At 39.5% G+C, this 23917-nt stretch overlaps 1 protein-coding gene across 6 annotated transcripts in view; it reads right to left on the bottom strand.

Moving 5' to 3' along the window:
- The window catches only part of IL1RL1 (interleukin 1 receptor like 1), an 80798-nt gene that overhangs the window by 36313 nt on the left and 20568 nt on the right, over positions 1-23917 (bottom strand). For 2 of the 6 annotated variants that reach the window (XM_082747149.1, XM_082747152.1), the window contains exon 2: positions 8138-8185. The gene's annotated coding sequence lies outside the window, so the exon portion shown is untranslated. Of the gene's footprint in view, positions 1-6152; positions 6592-8137; positions 8186-23917 lie in introns of those variants that run through there. The other 4 variants (XM_082747151.1, XM_082747154.1, XM_082747150.1 and 1 more) reach the window with 4 other exon arrangements.

Below are 23917 nucleotides of genomic sequence, written 5' to 3'. Positions count from 1 at the left end.
ACACAGGCAGCAACCTCTTCGACCTCAGCCACAGCAACTTCTTCCTAGGAACATCGCCAAAGGCAGCAGAAGGGCAAAAATGAACTATTGGGATTTCATCAAGATCAAAATCTTTTGCACAGCAAAAGAAACAGAAACCAAAAGACACTGACAGAATGGGAGAAGATATTTGCAAACGACATATCAGAAAAGGGGCTAGTGTCCAAATCTATAAAGAACTTAGCAAACTCAACACCCAAAGAACAAATAATCCAATCAAGAAATGGGCAGAAGACATGAACAGACATTTCTGCAAAGAGGACATCCAGATGGCCAACAGACACATGAAAAAGTGCTACACATCACTCTACATCAGGGAAATACAAATCAAAACCACAGTGAGATATCACCTCACACCAGTCAGAATGGCTAAAATTAACAAGTCAGGAAATGACAGATGCTGGCGAGGATGCGGAGAAAGGGAAACCCTCCTACACTGTTGGTGGGAATGCAAACTGGTGCAACCACTTGGGAAAACAGCATGGAGGTTTCTGAAAATGTTGAAAATAGAACTACCCTATGACCCAGCAATTGCACTACTGGGTATTTCCCCTAAAGATACAAACATAGTGATCCGAAGGGGCACGTGCACCCAAATGTTTATAGCAGCAATGTCTACAATAGCCAAACTATGGAAAGAACCTAGATGTTCATCAACAGATGAATGGATCAAGAAGATGTGGTATATATACACAATGGAATACTATGCAGTCATCAAAAGAAATGAAATGCTGCCATTCACGACGACATAGATGGAACTAGAAGGTATCATGCTTAGTGAAATAAGTCAATTGGAGAAAGACAACTCTCATATGATCTCCCTGATACGAGGAAGTGGAGATGCAACATGGGGGGGGTTAAGGGGGTAGGAGAAAAATAAATGAAACAAGAGGGGATTGGGAGGGAGACAAACCATAAGTGACTCTTAATCTCACAAAACAAGCTGAGGGTTGCTGGAGGGAGGGGGGTTGGGAGAGGGGGTGGGGTTATGGACATTGGGGAGGTATGTGCTATGGTGAGTGCTGTGAAGTGTGTAAACCTGGCGATTCACAGACCTGTAGCCCTGGGGATAAAAATACATTATGTGTTTATTAACATTAATTAATTAATTAATTAATGTTAAAAAACAAAAACAAAAAAACCCTGCTCTTCCAATCTCTTTTAACAGCCTGGTTGATGGTAACTCCATCTTCACAGCTGCATAGATAGGTGTCCCTGGAGGGGTCCTTATGCTTCTTTTTCTCCAACACATTCTCTCTAATCCATCAGCAAGTCCCACTGAATCTACTTTCCAGGCATATTCAGGGCCCAAGCACGTGCCCCCTTGTTATGGCCTTACTGGTGGTTCAGGCTACCTCTTTCTCTTCCCTGGATGATTGCAATGGCCTCCAAATTCATCTCTTTGGTCTCTCCCTTTCCTCTTATAATCTACTTTCAGAGCAGAAAACATTGTGACCCTGTCAATCACTCTTCTTCTCAAACCTTCCCTTTTATTCAATAAAGACCAAATTCTCTATAATGAACAAAAAGCCCTCTGTGGTCTGCCACCCATTACACCTCTCTGATTCAGGTTTTTCCATGCTCTCTACCCTACCGTCATTCCACCCCCCAGCACACCTTTCTCCTCCCTCTCCCTTGAATATCCCACACTATCTCTGAGCATTTGCACCATGGTTCCTCTGCCTTAGATTCCCCTCCACCAGGCATCTGTCCAGCTCATTCCCTCACTTTCTCCTTAATGAGGTCTACCCCCTCCTCAACTAACCTTGCACTCCCAGTCTCCCTCCTCTGTTCTGTTTTTTTTTTTTTCTGTGACTTATATCACCTTCAAACCCACAAAATCCTTGGCTTATGCATCACATATATATTTTTTTCTGTTTTGTCCCCCTATGTATCCCATTATAGGTCCTCAATAAATAGCTTTTGAATGGACAAATGAAGAAACATTGTTAGTCAAGCATAAAGATTAATTTCCTCTCTAAATAGATTGCTATTGAATTGAATCTTTTTGTTTATAAGGATGTCATATTTAAGGATGTTTTCATTATAAAGGTGGAAGGAGAAATAGAAGGTGGGTGGATCAGCTCTCTGTTTGACTCAGAGGCCAGAGGCACAAACCATCACTAACAAATTGAAGAAAGGGGAAATTAAAGTAAGAACACACATATATACAAAAGGACCAAGAAAAAATAAAAGTCAAAAGGATTCATGCTTGAATTCAACCTCTGATTTGTTCAAAATATAATGACAGAGGAGGCAAAGTCATTCTAAGATAATTTACTTGGTCACTATGATTTATTTTAAAATATTTTCATTTTATAAAGCTTAATGTTGATCACTTTTTGAAAACCTTAATTTTTTATTTTATCTTTTGAAAAATGATTTCCTGATGTCTTTAAAAGTTGATAATTATGTCAGCAGTAATCTAACAGAGACTTGTTGGGCATGACATGCTTAATAACCCCACCCCAAAATAACCAAGATGAAGATAAGGCACTTTTGAATATTCCAACCCAGAATCTATAGGAGCCCTGCACAAGGAGAGAAAAAAGAGGAGGGAATTCATAGCTGGATGTTTTGTCTTTCCTTCTCTATTTATCATTCCTACAGAGTAGGAAAACCCTAGGAAACTTGTCCCCCCAAATGCTGGAGTCAAGAGATGGAATTTTTTTGTATTAATGACTACCACTCTGATGGTGAATTAAAGCCTTCAGTGTACAGAAAGCCAGGCTTCTGAGTGTGGAGGCTCCTGTGTACAGGGGCTCACCCCGAGTCCTTTTAGCACCTTGACCACAAGGCTTCTGAGAGGAACACAGAGGGAAGTCTCGATTGCCAGCTTACAGTGAGATCAAATGGGCACCTAACATCCACACTTAAGTCACACTGAAGGAAATTGTCAAAAACTGTTTTGGACAGGGTCTTTGGCTATTGAAATTCCAAGTTATCCATCCACCCAGGGAATAAGTTATAAGGTCTTGTTTAAACTCAGTTACACTGTCGTGGACATCATCTTTATTTTGTTTTTCCATCACAGCACTGTCCCCTTGCACCTGGGGCTCAGCCACACACCAATCCAACAGACTCAACCCAACCCTTTTTGTGCTCATGTTTAGTCTTGCTACAGTGAGCCCAGGCTCTCCCTAGCACTGGCATGGCATAAAAGCTGAATGCACAGAATTCAAATCAGCCAGAGCTGGGGTTCTCCCCCACTTCACAGAATCATCATTAAGGACAACAGGATATGGTAGATGGAGAGCAATTGGCTCAGGCACCGGCCCAGAGCAGACCCCCTCAATATATAATTATCGTTGCTGTTTCTGCTACATTATTACAAGCGCACTAAAGACAACTGTGTCCCACACAGGCTGGAGCCTAGTTTCAATAAAACTCCTAAAAGAAAATAGAGGATAAAAGCTTCATGACATTGGTCTTTACAATGATTTCAGGGATAAGACACCAAAAGCAGAGTAAAATAGACAAAAATCAGGAGGAGAAATAGAACTAAATGAACGAAAAACCTATGCGTGGCAAAGGAAATGATCAACAGAGTGAAATGGCAAACTGTGGAAGGAGAAAAATATTTGCAAGCCATATGTCTCATGAGGAATTGACCTCCAAAATATATAAGCAGCTCTTACTATTCAATACCAAAGAAAGACAAACCCAATTAAAACATAGGCTAATGACTCGAACAGACATTTATCCCAAGAAGACATACAGACAGCTAAGATATACATGAAAAATGCTCAACACTGCTAACCATCCAGTAAGGGTAAATGCAACCCCACAATGAGACAGCACCTGCCAGGATGGCTATTATCAAAGAAACAAAAGATAAGCATTGGCAAACATGCAGAGAAATTGGAACTGTTGTACACTGTTGATGGGAATGCAAAATGGGATAGCTCTTAAGGATAACTTACTGAGGTTCCCAAACAAGTTAAAAATGGAAAATAGAATGGGTGACCCAGCAATCCCACTTCTGGGTATTTATTGAGATCTCAAAGGATATTAGCCTTCCCATGTTCATTGCAGCACTCTTCACAATAGCCAGGGTGTGGAAACGGTGTAAGTCCGTGGGGGGAGATGAATGGGTAAAGAAAGTGGAGTACACACATACAATAGAGTGATGATATTCAGTCTGAACCTTGAGGACATTATGCTAAGTGAAACAGACCAGTCACAGAAGAACAAATATAATGCGATTCCACAGATGTAAAGTCAAATACATAGAACCAAAGAGTGGAATGGTGGCTTCCTGGAGCTCAGAGGAGGGAGAAAGGTGAAGGTTGGTAACCAACAAGCGTAAGGTTTCAGTTAAACAAGATGAATAATTTCTAGAGATCTGCTGTACAATACTATACTTTTAGTTAACAATACCAGATGGCACACTTAAAAATTTATTAAAATGATAGGTCTCATGTTAAGGATTTTACCACAATAAAATTTAAAAAAATAATGATAAAGTCTCCTGTTTTAGAATCCAAATAGCCTGGCTGGCTCTTTTTCCTTCTTGTTTCTGGAAACTGGACTTGGTTGCTGTCAGAGTTCTGTTCCAGCCCAGAGGGACTTTTCCCTTTACCCTGAACAAGGACCAGTCCTATGACATGCACACACATGTGCTACACTCACACGGTTTCAGCCTCCCCCCTGCTGGGAGACTCTGGCTTTGTGCCTACCCACTGCATGTTTGCACTTGGATCCCAATGTCATCCCAGACTTTGCAGACTCTCTCCTTCGAAATTGTCCATCTCTGCAGCCACAGAAAACTGGGAGGTGTGGAGGGGTGAGGAGAGAAAGACAGACCCTCCCAATCACAGGATGAGTACAGACGAAGAACTCCCTTCCTAGAGAAAAAAGTATTTGAAAACCAGACACCAGATCCGCTTGAGCTACTGTTCTCCAAGAGTAGAGGCGTCAGTTAGGAAAACACTCTGGGGACCAATTGCCTCATCTAAACAACCCGTTCACGAACAGAGAGAACCTGATGACTTGCTGGAGATTCTGTAAAGTCCAAACCAGCATCCCGACAGCCCCTCTGCCGGGCACAGACATAAGAGTTTCCAGAGCAGGAAAGGAAAATCATAATGACGACATGGAGGGCTGACATTACTCAGCATTTACTGTCAGCAACGTACTGAACTAAACACTCTGCATCCACTTCATATTTAGAAACCACCCTCAGAGTTTGGGCATTAGAGCTAACATGTTGGTTTTGTGGGTAAAGAACACAAAAATGAAAGCAGTTAGATGAATTACCTAGAGTTGTGCAGCTCATGAGTGTAAGAGCAGAGATTAGATGCAACTCTGCACAACCCCAGAGCTTTCTGTCTCAAATACTCTACACAGAATAGTAGAAATAGGACAGCAGTGTTCCTACTGATACCTGGGGCGCAAAAACACACAGACAGTTAGGCCTCAGACAGTGGTAAGAGAACCAGGGCAGCCATAGGGAGGCATAGATCCCATGTTTCTGCTCCTAGAAGAAATTATTAGGAAATGCTGAGGTTCAGTGGGTAAGGCTTTGGGGGTCGGCTCTGCCATTTTTGGATCGACATGCTTGGGAGGGCGGCCTTCAGTGAGAAAGAGAACGGAGCCATCAGGCAGAACCTCAGAACAGGCGCCAAGATAAATGTGATCTGAAATCACTTATTCACCCCAGTCCTCCTCCGTGTACCCTCCACTTGTTTTCCATCCTGTTTTCTTCTCCCTGTTGGCTGACTTCCCTCCCATGCCACGTGCCTCCCCCTCCCCCCAACTCCCAGAAGCAGTGTGAACTTCCTTAGCTCTTTTCCCCATCACATGGGGATTTTCAGGGATTCCAGAAAGACTAGCTGGAATATGCAGACTGTGTCTACACTGTGAGGCCCCCTTACTTTCCCGCCCTCTCCCAGAACCTTCTAACCCATGAAGCCAAAATCCCATATCACACAAACAAGACTACAAAACACTCCATCAATCACTAACTTGATTTTCCCAACCGGTAATACTATTTTTCCTAAACAACAACAACAAAAATGGAGAGCAATTATTCTTTTTAACCTAAATTTCTGCTTTAAAATTTCATTCCCTTTGCGATAGAAGTATTTAGAGAACAACCCGAGGGCACTTACCAGCAGCAAGTCACACTTGAGCTCTTTCTTCCCCTACTTTCTACCAACAGAGCTTACCTCTGGTTGCTTAACACCAATTTGTCCAACAGATCTCTGCTACATACAATAAGCCACTCTTTCTTTAAAAACCTCCCATTTTCTTTATCAGTGAAGACACAGGAACAGGCTCCTGATCAGCTAAACTCCTGAACAGTGCTGGTAACAAACACTGACTACTATTTTCATCACATTGTCTATTTCAAAGATCTCTGATGATGCCCCCCTCCCGATGTTCACCTTATCTCCCTAGATGGTTACATATCACCTTAAGCAGACTTTTCTTCCCTTGTGGGTGACTTTCACAGCAAAACCTCCCCGACTCCTTGTAGGTGGAAGGTCACCCAGTGCCTCAAGAGTGAGTTGGCAGCTGTAACTTCCTGATAGCTGCAGGTCCTAAAGCAACTCTGCACGTCCTGCAGCAAGTTTTATACCTGCTGGGGCCTCAGCATGAACGGTTTGAAAGTCTGAATGCATATTGGGCATATAAGTGGGACCCAGGGTCTGTGGGCAGGGACTTGGCACGTTCAATCCCAGGCACTCCTCAGAGCCTTATCAAAGGCTCAGAGAGGCTGATGATTCCCTTGCCCAAGGCAACAGACAGGACAAGAAAAACCAATTCCTTAATCTCTCTATGTCTCCTGCGCAAAGGGAATTGTCATCAATATTAAGTGACTAGTCTGTATAACAAATCACCTGTATTAAGGGATACCGATGGCTTTCTGCTCTATCATGTACTCAACCTATTCTGCCCACCACCATTATTCCTGTGCACACACACACACACACACATACACACACACTCATGCACACTCCCCCCAAATACCTCTTTTCATGGTTGCTTCAAGAACGCAGTCTCAACAAAAGAGTCAAATGACCTCTTCTCCTTACCTATGGCCACTATACATAAAAGATGAAGATTAACAGCAGAATCTAATTACACAGTACATAATCTTGACATGGAACATGCTTTCACATGAGGTCATTTATCATTTCTTGCTTGCTGCTAGAGACCTGGAGAAATTACGCTCAAACAAGAAACCGACAGTACTCCTTGAGTCACCCAACATGGTATCAGGCACTGTGAAAGGTGTGAGAGAACTAGAAGACTCATTTCGGACCTCAAGGTAATTAAATTTTATGATGAAAAAATAAGGTGTGTGTGGGTGGAGGGGAATGTAGCATTTTAAAAATCTGAAAATTGTGAGTTTAAATTAGAATTTAAATTAATTAAATTAATAAATTTAAATTAAATTTGCAACAATATAGATATATTTTTAAATGTAGGATAGATTATTGAGAGACCATCAAGTTGTTTTTATTCAGGAGTGGAATTCGAAAAATCTTTCTGGCCTGATTAAGCTACTGGTCTCCTCTAACTCTAGATCTCTTGATATCCTTAACCATCATATGAATGTTGAGACAGCAGTGTTTAGAAACTTGTGCCAACTCTGCTGTGGACTTTATCTCTCAAAGACTCTCTCAGAATTGGTACTTACATATTCTAATGTTATCATGATGAGTAATGGCACTTTCAATGTTTCTATCAACAGCGTAAGCAATTTGAAGTTCAAGGAGGCCAATGCCTCTTGAGGTCTTTCAAGTTTATTTGAAGGAACATAGAGGGGCCTCATAGTCATGGGTAGCTTCAGGAAATTTCTCTTTAACCATCCCTCTAACTGCCAGGGCACTGAAAAGTGTGGAATTTAGAGATTTCTACTGAGGTGCCACCTGGGAGGGAAAGACTAGGAGACTATGGGAGAGAGGAGACCCCACTCCCTCAAGAGTCTCTCCTCAAGATGGTGCACTCCAAGTATGATTTTCTCTCAGGCCATACCCACTCGAACTGACTGGACTCCTTAGAGGTGTCTCTCCTAAGCAAAAGCACCCAGAACCAACAGGAGATGATGCTTCTCTGTGACAGAGCAGAGAAACATGCGGTAACTCACCGTTCAGTGACATGAAAAGAGAGATCAAAAGTGGCCAAACTCCTTTATCTGTAATGAGAACAACAGATTGGCACTGTTGAAAGAGCAGAAATCTGTTTGGGGTAGGGGGGTGTGCACGCGTGTGTACACATGCACACATACACACCCATGCAGAAGCTTGTTTGTGTGTTTGCATGTGGGTTTTTGTCCACATGGAGAGAACATCTTAGCTCTACACCCAAACCAAAATGAGCTCTCAAATATCAAGAATCTCACCAAATTGCCAAAACCAAGAAGTGAGCTGGTCTTCCTTGTACCTTGGAGAACTAGGAATAGTTGGTTCAGACCCACCACCAATTTAATAACCAAATGACAACCCAGGTCCTCCCTATGAGGTCCACTATAGCGTGGGTCCATTATGTCAAGGTCCTCCCTGTCTCCAGCAGCTGTTTGCAGAAGTCCCATCTATTCTACTTGGCAGCAGCCTAGAATTCAGATCCTTTTCCAGTGTGTACACAAGAAATCCATTTACACCAAACAGTTCTAAAATGTGGCCCACCAAGCAAAGACTGGTGCATCACAGCAGATTTCATGGCCTCCTACATCTGTGGGTGCTCTCTCCTTCATTCCCTCTTACATCTGCTCATCACCAACCCACCCCTCCCAGAGGAGCTCCAGGAGTCTTTCACTTCCTCCCAGTGCCTGTCTTTATATGAGAGCACCCCAAATCCACCAAGGTGCTAGGCAGCTTAAAAGGCCCCACCTCCCCTTTTAGAAAGAAGCTGAAGGTACAGATTGTCCATTCATTTCTCTCTGTCACTTCTACCTTTGTTTCACCTTTCCATCCTCATGAGCACCCTTTTCCCCCTTCTAGCACCTTCTCACCTCTTACCTGGTTGCTATAACCCATTGAATATGTTGACTGGTAAGCTTTGCTGCTTTATTTTCCCAAGGAGTAGAGAATTACTCAAAAAGTAGGAAAGCCTTATAAATACAAAATCTGAATAACTTATAAAATAATCTCACCATCTGTGGAAAAATAACAGAAAACTGTAGAAGTGATGTTTTAACTCAGAAAACTCAAATAAAATTGAACATATAAACAGAAACTTTACTTCCTTATCAAAGGAAGCCTTGTGGGTCTCTGTCTCACCCTTCACCCTGAGTCCCTGTTCTCTTCACTGTGTTTAAGAGGAAATAAAAATTCAACCTTATTTCATAGTCACACTATACTAAGTTCTTTCAGCTCTTTTATGATTGAATATATAGGTAAATTATTTTTATCTTTAGACTATAATTGGCTGCTCATGATTTTATTGAAGCAATTACCCTTAATAATTGGCTCCCACTTATCCTAATATAATCTACAATGACTTCTATAAAATACATTTAGACTGCTCCACATTTTAACAATATTCATGTGTCCCCTGGCAGACTTGGGCAGTTCAAACAAAAGAATGAGCAATTGGGAAGCTAGAAACTGTGAGGTCCCAAGAAAAAACACCTTCAGTAGGCATGGGAGCCAGCTTCCAAGATGGCCCCCAGTGATCTCTGCCTCCCTTATGCCGTCCTTTCCCATGCTGTACCAGGCATGTACCAGGCTGTACATGGACAATATGGAACAAGTGAACACTTGCCACTTCCAAGATTAGGTAAAATTTCCCTGTTGAATCACTCACTCCAAGAGAAGCCATGTGGTGGAGAGCTCATGGAGTGGTGCACATGAAGAGGTAACAAAGACGTTAAAAAAAAAAACAAAACTCTAAAATGTTAGACTATATTGTTACGCAGCAGTCGATAACTACTAGTTGATAATAACTTATCTACAACCATTTGTGGTTCTATCAATGAGGAGATAGAAGTCGGGGTCCTTGCTAATATAAAATGACTTGACTTCCAGGGTTTTGGCATTGTTTCTCACTTACAAAAGTATCAAAAAGTCAACTTCTATTCCTACTTAATAGGCCTTTTTCTCTCTGTGTTGTTAGGATTCCCTGTCTCAAAGATTGCTCCCCAGTTCTTGAAAACACTCCTCTGCTAGTCTCATAAGGTCAAGTATCTACATGCACAATCTATGTATTAGACAGATCTCTGCCCACTTGTCAAAAGAAACAAATTCATTTTTAAAGATTTATATATTATATATTTATAATATATCTTTATATATTATATATTTATATATTTATTTGAGACTGTGTGTATGAGAGTGGGGGAGGGGCAGAGGAAGAAGGGGAGAGAGAATCTTTTTTTTTTTTTAAGATTTTATTTATTTATTTGACAGACAGAGATTACAAGTAGGCAGAGAAGCAGGCAGAGAGGGAGGAGGAAGCAGGCTCCCAGCTGAGCAGACAGCCTGATGCAGGGCTCGATCCCAGGACCCTGAGATAATGACCTGAGCCAAAGGCAGAGGCTTTAACCCACTGAGCCACCCAGGTGCCCCGGGAAGAGAGAATCTTAAGCAGACTTCATGCTGAGCCCCATGCAGGGTTTGGTCTCACATCCCTGAAAATAGGACCTGAGCCAAAACAAAGAGTCAAACAACTCAATGTACCACCCAGGTGCCCCATGAAGGAAACACATTTGTTTTATCATAAAAAGCAACATTGCTGGGGCACCTGGGTGGCTCAGTGGGTTAAAGCCTCTGCCTTCAGCTCCAGTCATGATCCCAGCTTCAGACTATGGACTCTTGATCCCACTGGGATCAAGCCCCGAGTCTGGGCTGTCTGCTCAGCAGGGGGCCTGCTTCATCCTCTCTCTACCTGCCTGTTTGCCTACTTGTGATCCTTGTCTGTCAAATAAATAAATAAATAAATAAATCTTTAAAAAAAAAAAAATCATTGCATTATTGTTTCCTTAAAATCTAAAGTCTATACCATGTCTGTACTGGGCAGCAATGGCATCTGAGAGGGCTCATGGCGAAAGGTCTGTAAGGACAGTAAGATGACCCAATCGGAAAGGGAGGGTTTAGTGAGAGCTATGGGTGGGAGTCACGGCCCAGTCTTGGGCAGGGGGTCTGTGACTTCTGGCAAACAGTCTTTGTCTTGATCAGAAATGTTCTTACTGTGATGTGATGCTTCCTCTTGTCATGGCTTTGCTCCTTGGACTCTCAAGCAAATGCTTTGGCTTCTAATGCACTGAGTGTGTAAGAGGAAAACCCAACTGTAGGTCATGTCCTCCATATTCCCCCTGTGTGGAGGCCCCTGTTCTCCGGTGTCTCAGTCACTTCTCTTACCTTCTCATGTTGTAAGAGCATGAGAGGAAGGTCAAACTGTAGTCATCTTCTCATGCTTTCCCTTATCCAAATAGGTGTCAACATTTTCCTTCATGACCTTACGTCTCCTAGACCTAGAAATCCTGAAGCAAGCTTCCCTATGGGGCTGTTAAAAGCTTAAACATGGTCTTTATTTTATAAATATTCATGACAGGTCACATTCTGAGATCAAGTGCAGATACTCTGAAGGATTCCAAGAGAATTTAGATTTAGAAAGAAAGGAGAATTAAGAAAGGAAGGAAGGACGAATGAAGACATACAAATGGCTATCAGACACATAAAAAAATGTTCATCATCACTAGCCATCAGGGAGATTCAAATTAAAACCACATTGAGATATCACCTTACACCAGTTAGAATGGCCAAAATTAGCAAGACAGGAAACAACATGTGTTGGAGGGGATGTGGAGAAAGGGGAACCCTCTTCCACTGTTGGTGGGAATTCAAGTTGGTGCAGCCTCTTTGGAGAACAGTGTGGAGATTCCTCAAGAAATTAAAAATAGAGCTTCCCTCTGACCCTGCCATTGCACTCCTGGGTATTTACCCCAAAGATACAGATGTAGTTAAAAGAAGGGCCATCTGTACCCCAATGTTTATAGCAGCAATGGCCACGGTCACCAAACTGTGGAAAGAACCAAGATGTCCTTCAATGGACGAATGGATAAGGAAGATGTGGTCCATATACACTATGGAGTATTATGCCTCCATCAGAAAGGACGAATACCCAACTTTTGTAGCAACATGGATGGGACTGGAAGAGATTATGCTGAGTGAAATAAGTCAAGCAGAGAGAGTCAATCATCATATGGTTTCACTTATTTGTGGAGCATAACAAATAACATGGAGGACATGGGGAGATAGATTGGAGAAGGGAGTTGGGGGAAATTGGAAGGGGAGGTGAACCATGAGAGACTATGGACTCTGAAAAACAGTCTGAGGGTTTTGAAGGGGCAGGGGGTGGGAGGTTGGGGTACCAGGTGGTGGGTATTATAGAGGGCACAGATTGCATGGAGCACTGGGTGTGGTGCAAAAATAATGAATACTCTTATGCTGAAAATAAAAAATAAATTTAAAAAAAAAGAAAGGAAAGAAGGGATTTCAACAGAGACCATCCACATGTGTTTTCAGATAGTTATTTTACTCATCCACTTAAGATTGTTTCTCTGCAGGATCCTGTCCAGTTCTCCCAAAATCAACTTCCTTCATTAATAACATGTTTTGTTTTGTTTTGTTTTGTTTTGTTTTGTTTTAGAACAAACAATTTATTTGCCAGCGTACTTGTGTAATACATAACTCATAATATCTAAGAGGTGCTATCCTTATGTCTGAAGCACAAAACAACAGAATACTAGGGCACCAGAGTCATCTTAAAATCATGTGTTTCTGGGCGCCTGGGTGGCTCAGTGGGCTGAGCCGCTGTCTTTGGCTCGGGTCATGATCTCAGGGTCCTGGGATCGAGTCCCACATTGGGCTCTCTGCTCAGCAGGGAGCCTGCTTCCCTTCCTCTCTCTCTCTCTGCCTGTCTCTCTGCCTACTTGTGATCTCTGTCAAATAAATAAATAAAATCTTTTAAAAAAAAATCATGTGTTTCTGACAATGTAAGTGATGTTTAGAGAAAACGTTTTGAGTATTACTGAGTGTTATCTCTAGTACTCACAGATAATAATTTCTAACATCTTCATCTATTTCTAAGCCCTACTTCTAAGAGTGTGTGAATGAATATAATTTTGCAAGATATATATAATTATTTATAAACATGATGTACGTATACACACAGCAAAAGGACAGGGAAGAGACAAAAGAAAAAGAAGAGTCATGTTATGTTTTTAGAAGAGATAATAATAAAACATAATAATATAACAATGTAAAGTAGAATGAGTGTTTTTGGACTTTGGCAAAATAATTCTAAAATTAAATTGGAGAATAAATAAAAACAGCAAAACTAACACTTTATTAAGTTCCCATGTGTTCTAGGCTTGGTTCCAGCCACCATGTGAGCAATCACTTTCAAAATTAACTTATAAAGTAGCGACTCTTGGTACCCCTACTTTCTAGATAAGGAAGCTGGACCATGAAGAAGTGAATTAATTTTCTGGGTCAGCTGGGGACCTGCAGTTTGAACTCAGCTATCAGGAAAGCAAAGCCCACACTACACCCAACAGCTATACTGTTTCTCAACTTTCCAGGAATATTTGAAAAAATGAGTAACATCTTCCAAGAAAATGTTAAAAATAATAAGAGATAAATAAATAATAGAAGGTTGAGGGAAAGAGTGGTTTATTCTTCCAAATATTTTCTCCAAATATTTCTCACAGCCTACTGTTGTCAAATAAGCTTTCAATAATTAAAATAATGTGGAACAGGCACAGGAGGAGACAAATTTCTTGATGGAACAAACAGAAAATCTGGAAGAAGATCTAAACATTCGGAAGAATTTATCACAAGATGATAAAAAGAACAACAACATAACAAATCTAGGGTCAAAAACATGTTTTAAATAAATAGTGTTAAAGACATTTAAATTTACCCAAGCAAAGTAAATGTTTTAATATGAGCATTATGAAATACAATCAGTGGGAGAATAAAGTTCAATTGATGAAAAAATTAAGTTCCAAATAAATTAAAGTTTTAAAAGTAAAAAAAAAAATTACGCTGTGAACAAATAGAAAAGAATATTAACTTGGTTATGAGGTAGGAGTACTCTTTTGGCTTTCTAAAGTACAATGATAAAGACAGAAACCATAATGTCAAAGGTCAAATCAATTTCCTTACATCTGAATATACTACAAATAGCAAGCAAAAGCCTGGGGAAATAATATATTATATATATATATATATTATATATAATTTATATGTATATAAAATATGGCTTATATAGTCATACACACATAAACACACGCAAACACACACACATATACACACAAGTTATATATATACTTTCTATAGAAATATATTTTATACAGCAATAACAGAAAGCATGACTTAAATTCTTTAACTGGCAAAGAATAAAAATAGGCAATATAAAAAAGAGATTGTAGAACTTTTTGATAAGCTGATTATAAATATTTTGCCTCAAAAGTAATCCAGAAAAACAAATAAAAATATCATATTTACGGACTAAATTTATGAAAAGCTTTACAAAATTACAGTATCTGATACTGGCAAAAAAGTACAGGGAGATGATGGATATACAAATGGGTACGATCTTTCTAGAGGGTAGTATGGACACTTAAGTCAAAATCCTCTTTAACTTTGTAACTTGTTTTCTGTTAATATATTTGATGAAATCATGGATGCTCAAAAATATTAAGCTTCTTGGGGCGTCTGTGTGGCTCAGTCATTAAGCATCTGCCTTCGGTTCAGATCATGATCCCAGAGTCCTGGGATCAAGACCGCATCAGACTCCCTGCTCAGCGGGAAGCCTGCTTCTCCCTCTCCCACTCCCCCTGCTTGTGTTCCCTCTGTCCCTGTGTTTTTCTCTGTCAAATAAATAAAAATTTTTTTACAAATATTAAGCTTTTCATAGAAAGAGTCTGGAAGTTTTCCTTCTGCTTCAATGTTTTGAAACAGCTTCAGGAGAATAGGTATGCATCCATCAGAAAGGATGAATACCCAAGTTTTGTAGCAACATGGATGGGACTAGAAGAGATTATGCTGAGTGAAATAAGTCAAGCAGAGAGAGTCAATTATCATATGGTTTCACTTATTTGTGGAGCATAACAAATGTCATGGAGGACAAGGGGTGTTAGAGAGGAGAAGGGAGTTGGGGTAAATTGGAAGGAGAGGTGAATCACGAGAGGCTATGGACTCTGAAAAACAATCTGAGAAGTTTGAAGTGGCGGGGGGGTGGGAGGTTGGGGTGCCAGGTGGTGGGTATTATAGAGGGCACGGATTGCATGGAACACTGGGTGTGGTGAAAAAATAATGAATACTCTTTTTCTGAAAATAAATAAATTGATAGCTGTAATAAAAAAAATTAAGCTTTTCACTGGCAATGTTGTGGGTAAGAGTGGGGAAATAACCATGCACTTTAGTTGATTGAATAATCTATGCCACTTCTAACTGATAAAATATTTGGCAGTCATCAAAAAATTATTTAGATTAATGACACTTAAACAGGAAATGTTTGTGACATATTTTAAGTGTGTAAAGAACAGGTCTTGTGATTTCCATTTCCAGCCAAGATGGAGTAACAGGGACTAGAGTCATCCTTCCTTCTAAAACAACTAAGAACTGGACAAACTGCGTGAGCAGCATCTCTCAAGATACTGACATCAGGCAATGGATGGTGATGGCCTCTGAGAGATGAGAGGCACATGAGATCAGACCATGATCTGATTGCCTAGACAGTTTCTGGGCTGTGGCTTGGGACTGGGAAAGAGATGGGCCCAGCGGTCACTCTGAGTAGAAGTGTCAGAGCCAGGAAGGAGGAAGCACCACACAGACTTATCTGCAGAGAGGCTCCTCAGTCGTTCAGCGTACTGAACAGTTCTGAACATTAAGGTACTGAACAGTTCACACTTGGGAAGAAATTCTCTGAAGCCAAGGAAAGAAATGCCCAAAAGATTACAGAGAATAATCATTACAGCTCCTGCAGAACCAGGAATAGTACTCTTCCCATCCCACTATCCAGAACGGAAAATGATATAATCCATGAGTCATCAAACAGCCTACTAGAAAGGTTTGGTCCCAGCCGCCACGGAAATTAACCTTCAACTAAATACTTCCCTGGCTACACAGACAGAAGACAACTTGAAGACCTGAAAGGATCACATTGTTTCTGTGCAATTTAACAGTGCACTGGAGTATAACCAAAGGGCAGCTGTAGGAACACAAAAATATCTAGAACCTGGCAAGGTAAAGTTCACCTCGTCTGACATCCAATCAAAAATATCAAGATGTGAAGGAGCTGGAGAATACTACCTCTGATGAAAAGAAAAGAGAGTCCATTAAAACTGACCAAAAACTGATACAGATGGTAGAATCGGTAGAAAAACACACGAAAACAGCTATTATGTCTGAATTCTATGTTTTCAAAAACCACGTGAAAGACTGTGTTAAGCAGAGACATGGAAGATAATAAAAACAAAACAAAACAAAAACAAAAAGAGCTCTTTCAGATAAAAATGAAATATTTCAGAAAAAAACACATCGTGGGAGAATAGAGACTATACAAAATGAAACAAAGAAAGAAAAAAGACCAGAAAAAACAAGAGCATCAGTGAGTTGTGGGAAGATTTCAACTCATGTACTATAAATATAATTTGAGTCTGAAGGAAGGGAGCAAGAAAGATGACGGGGGAAAAAAGCAGTTGGAAGAAGTAATGGCCTCAAATGTTCCAAATTTGATGAAAGTTATAAAAACCCTAAGTCCAAGAAGCTCAGTGAAATTCAAACATTAAAAAAAATAAAACTACCCGAGGGCACATCAGAATCAAATCACTCAAAATCAGTGATAAAGAGAAACGCTTAAAACTCAGAGGGGAAAAACACATGTTCCTACACAAAGATAAAGATTATATCAGATTTCCTGCAGAAAGAAGATGCTAGAACAAAGTCTTCAAAGTACTGTAAAAAAAAAAAAGTCACCTTAGAAACCCTTACCCAATAAAAACACTGTTCAAAAATGAATGTGAAATAAAGGGGTTTTTTTTCAGACATAATAACAGCTGAAAAAAATCCATCAACAACAAAACAGTACTGTGAGATATTTCAGTGGAAAGACCTTTACATAGAAAGAAATGATACCAGATAAAAATCTGAATCTACACCCAGGTATGCTGATCAAAAAAGTTAACAATGTGGGTAAATATACAGATTTTTATTTCTTACTACTGGAATTGCCTAAAAGGTAATGTATCATTTAAACAAAAAAAAATTACAATGTAATGTGGAGTTTATAATACAGGCAGAAGTGACATATACAAAAACAATAGCAGAAAAACCAAGAAAGGAGAAATGGAATTGTATTGCCATAAATCCCTCATACGTAAGTAAACTAGTAAAATATCACCTGAAGGTAGACTTCTATTTAAAATAAAGTATGTGAAGCACCTGGAGTGCTCAGTCGGTTAAGCATCCGACTCTTGATTTTGGCTCAAGTCATGATCTGAGGGTGGTGAGACTGAGCCCCTCCTTCGGCTCTGTGCTAGGCATGGAGCCTGCTTGAGAATCTCTTTCTCCCTCTCCATCTGCCCACCATTTCCACCTGCTCATGCACACATGCACACTCTTCCAAAAAAATAAATAAAATAAAATAAAAATCTATACTACAGGGATGCCTGGGTGGCTCAGCGGGTTAAAGCCTCTGCCTTCAGCTCAGGTCATGATCCTAGGGTCCTAGGATCGAGCCCCACATCAGGCTCTCTGCTCAGCAAGGAGCCTGCTTCCTCCTCTCTCTCTGCCTGCTTCTCTGCCTACTTGCGATCTCTGTCTGTCAAATAAATAAATAAAATCTTTTAATAAATAAATTGAAAAAAAAACAAAAAACAAAAAAAAACAACATAAAAAAATAAATAAAAATTTTTAAAAAAGGTATACTACCAACACTCAAAAAACCACTAAACTAACAACAGTGTACAGTGTAACAGAGTACAGTGAAGAGCTTAAAACGAATGAAAATTGCTATCATAAAAAGCATGCAATTGATTCAAAGACGTCAGAAAAAGGAGAAAAGAATGAAAAACAATTGGCTCAAATAGAAAACAAACAGCAAGGTGAGAACTTTATTTTTTTTTAATTTTTTTAAAGATTTTGTTTATTTATTTAACAGACAGAGATCACAAGTAGCCAGAGAGGCAGGCAGAGAGAGAGAGGGAGAAGCAGAGTCCCTGCCGAGCAGAGAACCTGATGTGGGGCTCGATCCCAGGACTCTGGGTCATGAGTTGAGCTGAAGGCAGAGGCTTAACCCACTGAGCCACCCAGGTGCCCTGAGAACTTAATTTTTTTAAGATATTTATTTATTTATTCATTTATTTCTTTCTTTGAGAGAGCAAGAAAGCATATGCGTGAGCAGGGGCAGGAGCAGAGGGGTGAGGTAAGGGGAAAGAATCACAAGCAGACTCAGTGCTAAGTGCGGAGGGCAAAGTGGGGCTCAGTGTGGGCCTCAATCTCATGACCCTGGGATCCACCTGAACCAAAACCAAGAGTTGGACACACAACCAACTGAGCCACCCGGACACCCCCAGATGAGAGTTTTAAACCTAACCATCTCAATATCTGCCTTAAATGTGGATCAGATTGAATTAAACTATCAGTTTTGATTTAAAAAGGAAAGCCCAGGGGCGCCTGGAGGGCTCAGTCATTGTCTGCCTTCGGCTGAGATCATGATCCCAGGGTCCTGAGATTGAGCCCTGCATCAGGCTCTCTGCTTAGTGGGGAGCCTGCTTCCCCCTCTTCCATTCCCTCTGCTTGTGTTCCCTCTCTCACTGTCTTTCTTTCTCTCAAATAAATAAATAAAATCTTTTTAAAAAGTAAAAGAAATAAAATAAAAATAAAGAGGAAAGCCCAGCAAAAAACTACCTGTACAAATTCAAATTTAAATGGAAATACAAATCAGCTAAAGGTAAAAGGAAGAAAAAAAGATATACAGCACTATTCCATACTAATGCCAATGAAAACAAAGCTGGGTGGCAATCTTAATATCAGACAAAGTAGATTTTAGAGCAAAAAAATATCACCAGAAATAAAAAAGTTTATTTCATAAGGGTTTAAGAGTCAATTTATCAAGAAAATAGAACAACAACCCAGGTACTTATGCTTTTAATGATAGAGATTCAAAATACATGAGAGAAAAACTGATAAAACTACAAGGAGAAATACAGAAATCGTGTATTAGCGTCAGAGATTTCAATATCCCTATTTCAGTAACTGATAGAATAAATAAAATATCACTGGGTATATAGGAAGCTTGAAAAATGTCAACAAATTGGACATAATTGACATCTTTTGAACTCTCTACCCAACAGCATCAAAATACTTATTCTTCTCAAAGTCTCATGGGTAATTTACTATGAGAATCCATATTCTGTTCTCTAAAACAAGTCTCAGTATATCTGAAAAGATTCAAGGCATACAAGGACAGTATGTTACCTGACAACAATGGCATAGAATCAGAAACCAACACAGAAGTACGTAGAAAACCCTCAAGTATTTGGAAACTAAATAATATACTTGTAAATAACCCATGGGTCAAAGAAATCAAAAGGAAAACTCAAAATTATTTTGAGTGAGTGGAAGCAAAAACACAACATATCAAAACTGGGGAAATGGAGCTCAGTGGTACTCATAGAAAATTCTACTGCACTAAATTAGAGAAAAATAAGTCCGGCAATCAATAGTCTTGGCTATCACCCAAAGAAACTAGAAAAAAAAAAAAAGAGCAAAAGAAACACAAAGTGAGCAGAAGAAAGGAAATAATATAAATCAATGCAAAAACAAGGAAATAAAACACAGAAAAACAAGAGAGAAAAATCAATGAGACCAAAAGCTGGTTTGTTGAAAAAATGAAGAAAGTTGATAAATTTTTAGCCACACTGATTGGATAGAAAAAAAAGAAAGAAAGAAAGAAAGAAAGAAAGAAAGAAAGAAAGAAAGAAAGAAAGAAAGAAAGAAAATATGCAAACAATGAATCATGGTACACTACATCAAAAATTAATGATGCACCGTGTGATGACTAACAAATATAATAATAAAAAACAAAAATAATCACTAGAAAAAAATTTTTAAAAAGAAAGAGGCACAAATTTTTTTTGAAGATTTTATTTATTTATTTAACAGACAGAGATCACAAGTAGGCAGAGAGAGAGGAAGGAAGCAGGCTCCCTGCTGAGCAGAGAGCCCAATGTGGGGCTCAATCCCAGGTCCCTGGAAATGACCTGAGCCGAAGGCAGAGGTTTAACCCACTGAGCCACCCAGGGACCCCAAGACACAAATTTTTAATATCAGGATTATTGAGAGCATTGACACACTATGAACAATGCAAATAATACAATAATTCTTAATAAAATATTTTTAAGTGAATAATAAGAAATGACATTGATACCTGCAACAACATGAGTGAATTTCAGAATCATTGTGCCAAATTAAAGAAGCTAGATGAAAAAAAGCACATGCTCTATGATTCCATTTACATAAAATTCTAGAAAATGTGAGCCAGTTTATGGGGATGGAAAGATTCGTGGATCCCTAGGGACGGGTGGGAGAGGCAACAGGGAGGGACTTCAAAGGATGTGTGGAAACTTCTGGGGGTAGAGAATACGTTAATTACTTCTGATTGTGATGATGGTTTCAAACATTTATCCATACATCAAACTTATCAGATTGTACAATTTCAGTATGTGTAATTTACTGTATGTCGATTATATCTCAATAAAGCTCTAAAAAAAGTTTCAAGTGAAATATGTTATGACCTCAATTGGTAATAATATGCACACACACAGAAAAAAATCTCTGAGACAATAACTCTAAACTCTTGGCAATGATTATCTGCATGAGTAAGAGTGTAAATGATTTTGGGGCACCTGGGTGGCTCAGTGGGTTAAAGCCTCTGCCTTCAGTCAGGTCATGATCTCAGGGTCCTGGGACTGAGCCCGGAGTCGGGTTCTCTGCTCAGCAGGGAACCTGCTTCCCCCTCTCTCTCTGCCTGTCTCTCTGCCTACTTGTCATCTCTCTCTGTCAAATAAATAAATAAAATCTTTAAAAAGTAAAATAAAATAAAATCTTCGGAGAAAAAAAGAAAAGAATGTAAACGATTTTTATTTTCCTCTCTCCCTTTCTGGATTTCTACTTTCCCACAGGGAAATGTATTACTTGTGGACTGCATTATAGCAAATGTGTTTCTGACTTTAACTTGTGAATGCTTAAATTACATTTCTATATATTATATCTACATAAGAGTGATGAGGAACAACTTTGTTCTCCACTCTGGGAAAATACATTTCTATTCCTGCAAAAGCAGACCCTAGAATATATACAAATCAAATATATAGAAATCAAAAGTTTGTGCTCTTTGAAAGTCAAGGATTTAGCTGTGGGTCAAGGATGTCACATGAGTTAAAAGGTGATTGAAGCTTCTGCACAGCAAAGGAAACAGTCAAGAAAACAAAGAGGCAACATGCAGAATGGGAGAAAATATTTGCAAATGACAGTACAGACAAAAGGTTGATATCCAGGATCTATAAAGAACTCCTCAAACTCAACACACACAAAACAGACAATCATATCAAAAAATGGACAGAAGATATGAACAGACACTTCTCCAATGAAGACATACAAATGGTTATCAGACACATGAAAAAATGTTCATCATCACTAGCCATCAGGGAGATTCAAATTAAAACCACATTGAGATATCACCTTACACCAGTTAGAATGGCCAAAATTAGCAAGACAGGAAACAACATGTGTTGGAGGGGATGTGGAGAAAGGGGAACCCTCTTTCACTGTTGGTGGGAATTCAAGTTGGTGCAGCCTCTTTGGAGAACAGTGTGGAGATTCCTCAAGAAATTAAAAATAGAGCTTCCCTCTGACCCTGCCATTGCACTCCTGGGTATTTACCCCAAAGATACAGATGTAGTTAAAAGAAGGGCCATCTGTACCCCAATGTTTATAGCAGCAATGGCCACGGTCGCCAAACTGTGGAAAGAACCAAGACGTCCTTCAATGGACGAATGGATAAGGAAGATGTGGTCCATATACACTATGGAGTATTATGCCTCCATCAGAAAGGACGAATACCCAACTTTTGTAGCAACATGGACGGGACTGGAAGAGATGATGCTGAGTGAAATAAGTCAAGCAGAGAGAGTCAATTATCATATGGTTTCACTTATTTGTGGAGCATAACAAATAGCATGAAGGACATGGAGAGTTAGAGAGGAGAAGAGAGTTGGGGGAAATTGGAAGGGGAGATGAACCATGAGAGACTATGGACTCTGAAAAACAGTCTGAGGGTTTTGAAGGGGCGGGGGGGTGGGAGGTCAGGGTACCAGGTGGTGGGTATTATAGAGGGCACGGATTGCATGGAGCACTGGGTGTGCTGCAAAAATAATGAATACTGTTATGCTGAAAATAAATAAAAAATAAATTTAAAAAAATATTTTAAAAAAGGTGATTGAAGACCACACACCCTAAAGCAAAAGATAACCCTACGTATCACTATTTGCATCAGGAGAGATCCTGTATCTCTCTCTCTCTCTCTCTCACACACACACACACACACATACACGTATACACACATACTTTTATGATGTTCTCAATGAAGGGACATTGGCAAATTTCTGAATTTTGGCTCTGAGAAGTGCAAAGTCCAGAGAAGGGCATGTCCCAAATAAATAAACATAAGAGGGTATTTCATCCTTCTTCTAAGCCCAGGCAAAAGGACACCTAGCTGAAATTTAGACAACAAATCCCATTATTTTAAAGACTCAAGAAAAGGAAATTACAGCATAATGTATGCCTCAGTAATGGCATAGGGGGTTTATGGTCTCTCACTGGGAAATCTGTCCTCCAGTAACTGTCTGTAATCATTTAAAACCAGTTTACAAACTCTGTTTTGTGATGAACCTGTCTATTTATACCTGACTGTGTAATTTATACCTGACTGCCAGTGGTCAACCTCCCTCATTCCAGGTTGCCCAAGCACACATGAGCCAAGACAAGGATGAACTTGGACACTAACTATTCAATCAGTGCTGAAGTGACCCAAGAGACACTACGAAAATAGGGAAATTGTTTCTCATACACCTTCTATTTATTTACTGGAGAAACTTTCATTGTTCAAGTTCTATATTCCAGGTCACTATTATGTATTAAAAGAATAAGCTGGAATAATAGACATTTCTTATCTTCATGGAGAGGTATATGGTAACCATGATAAAATGCACAAGAACACATCAAAGAAAAGATATAGCCATAATCACACAAAATTTTTAAATTTTATATGTCAATAAAACCTTAGGAATAGTGATATCTCCCAAAATTTGAGGCTTTCCAGGATGAAAATGTTAACTGTTTCTCATCTACAATTTAAATAAATACATAAACTTTTAAATTAAAAGGCAAATGAAAACTGGAAGAAAAAAAAATTTGGTTTCCTTACCAGTCAGTAGGAAAAATAGTTTGAAAGAAAATAAACTCCACAATTTACAAAAGAAATGTACAAATGACCAATAAGTGCATATAAATGTTTTGAGCCATCCTATGAAAAAAATGCAATTTAAAGAATTACTGCATTTTTTAATCTATGTATGAGATAACAGACAATACATATATTGTTCTCTGCCACTGATTTTAGGCACAGAGCTCCTAAAACCTTTGTAATTTACTATGTGAGAATAACAGTAGGAACATCTTGGTTCTATTGAGGCAGCTCTGGATGAGCTGCAGGATAGGGACTGGTCACCAGAAAGATCAAGCCATGATTAGAAGCTTGGAATCTTCAGTCCTACTCTCTCCCAATCCTTCAGAGAAGGAAAAGGAGCTGGAAATGGAGCTTCCATAAAATCCCAATAATAGGCTGTTCAGAGAGC

The sequence above is a fragment of the Mustela nivalis genome, assembly GCF_964662115.1.
Source record: "Mustela nivalis genome assembly, chromosome: 8".
Taxonomy (NCBI): domain Eukaryota; kingdom Metazoa; phylum Chordata; class Mammalia; order Carnivora; family Mustelidae; genus Mustela; species Mustela nivalis.
Note: the sequence above shows the minus strand (reverse complement) of the source record. Positions and strands in the feature narration are given on the sequence as shown.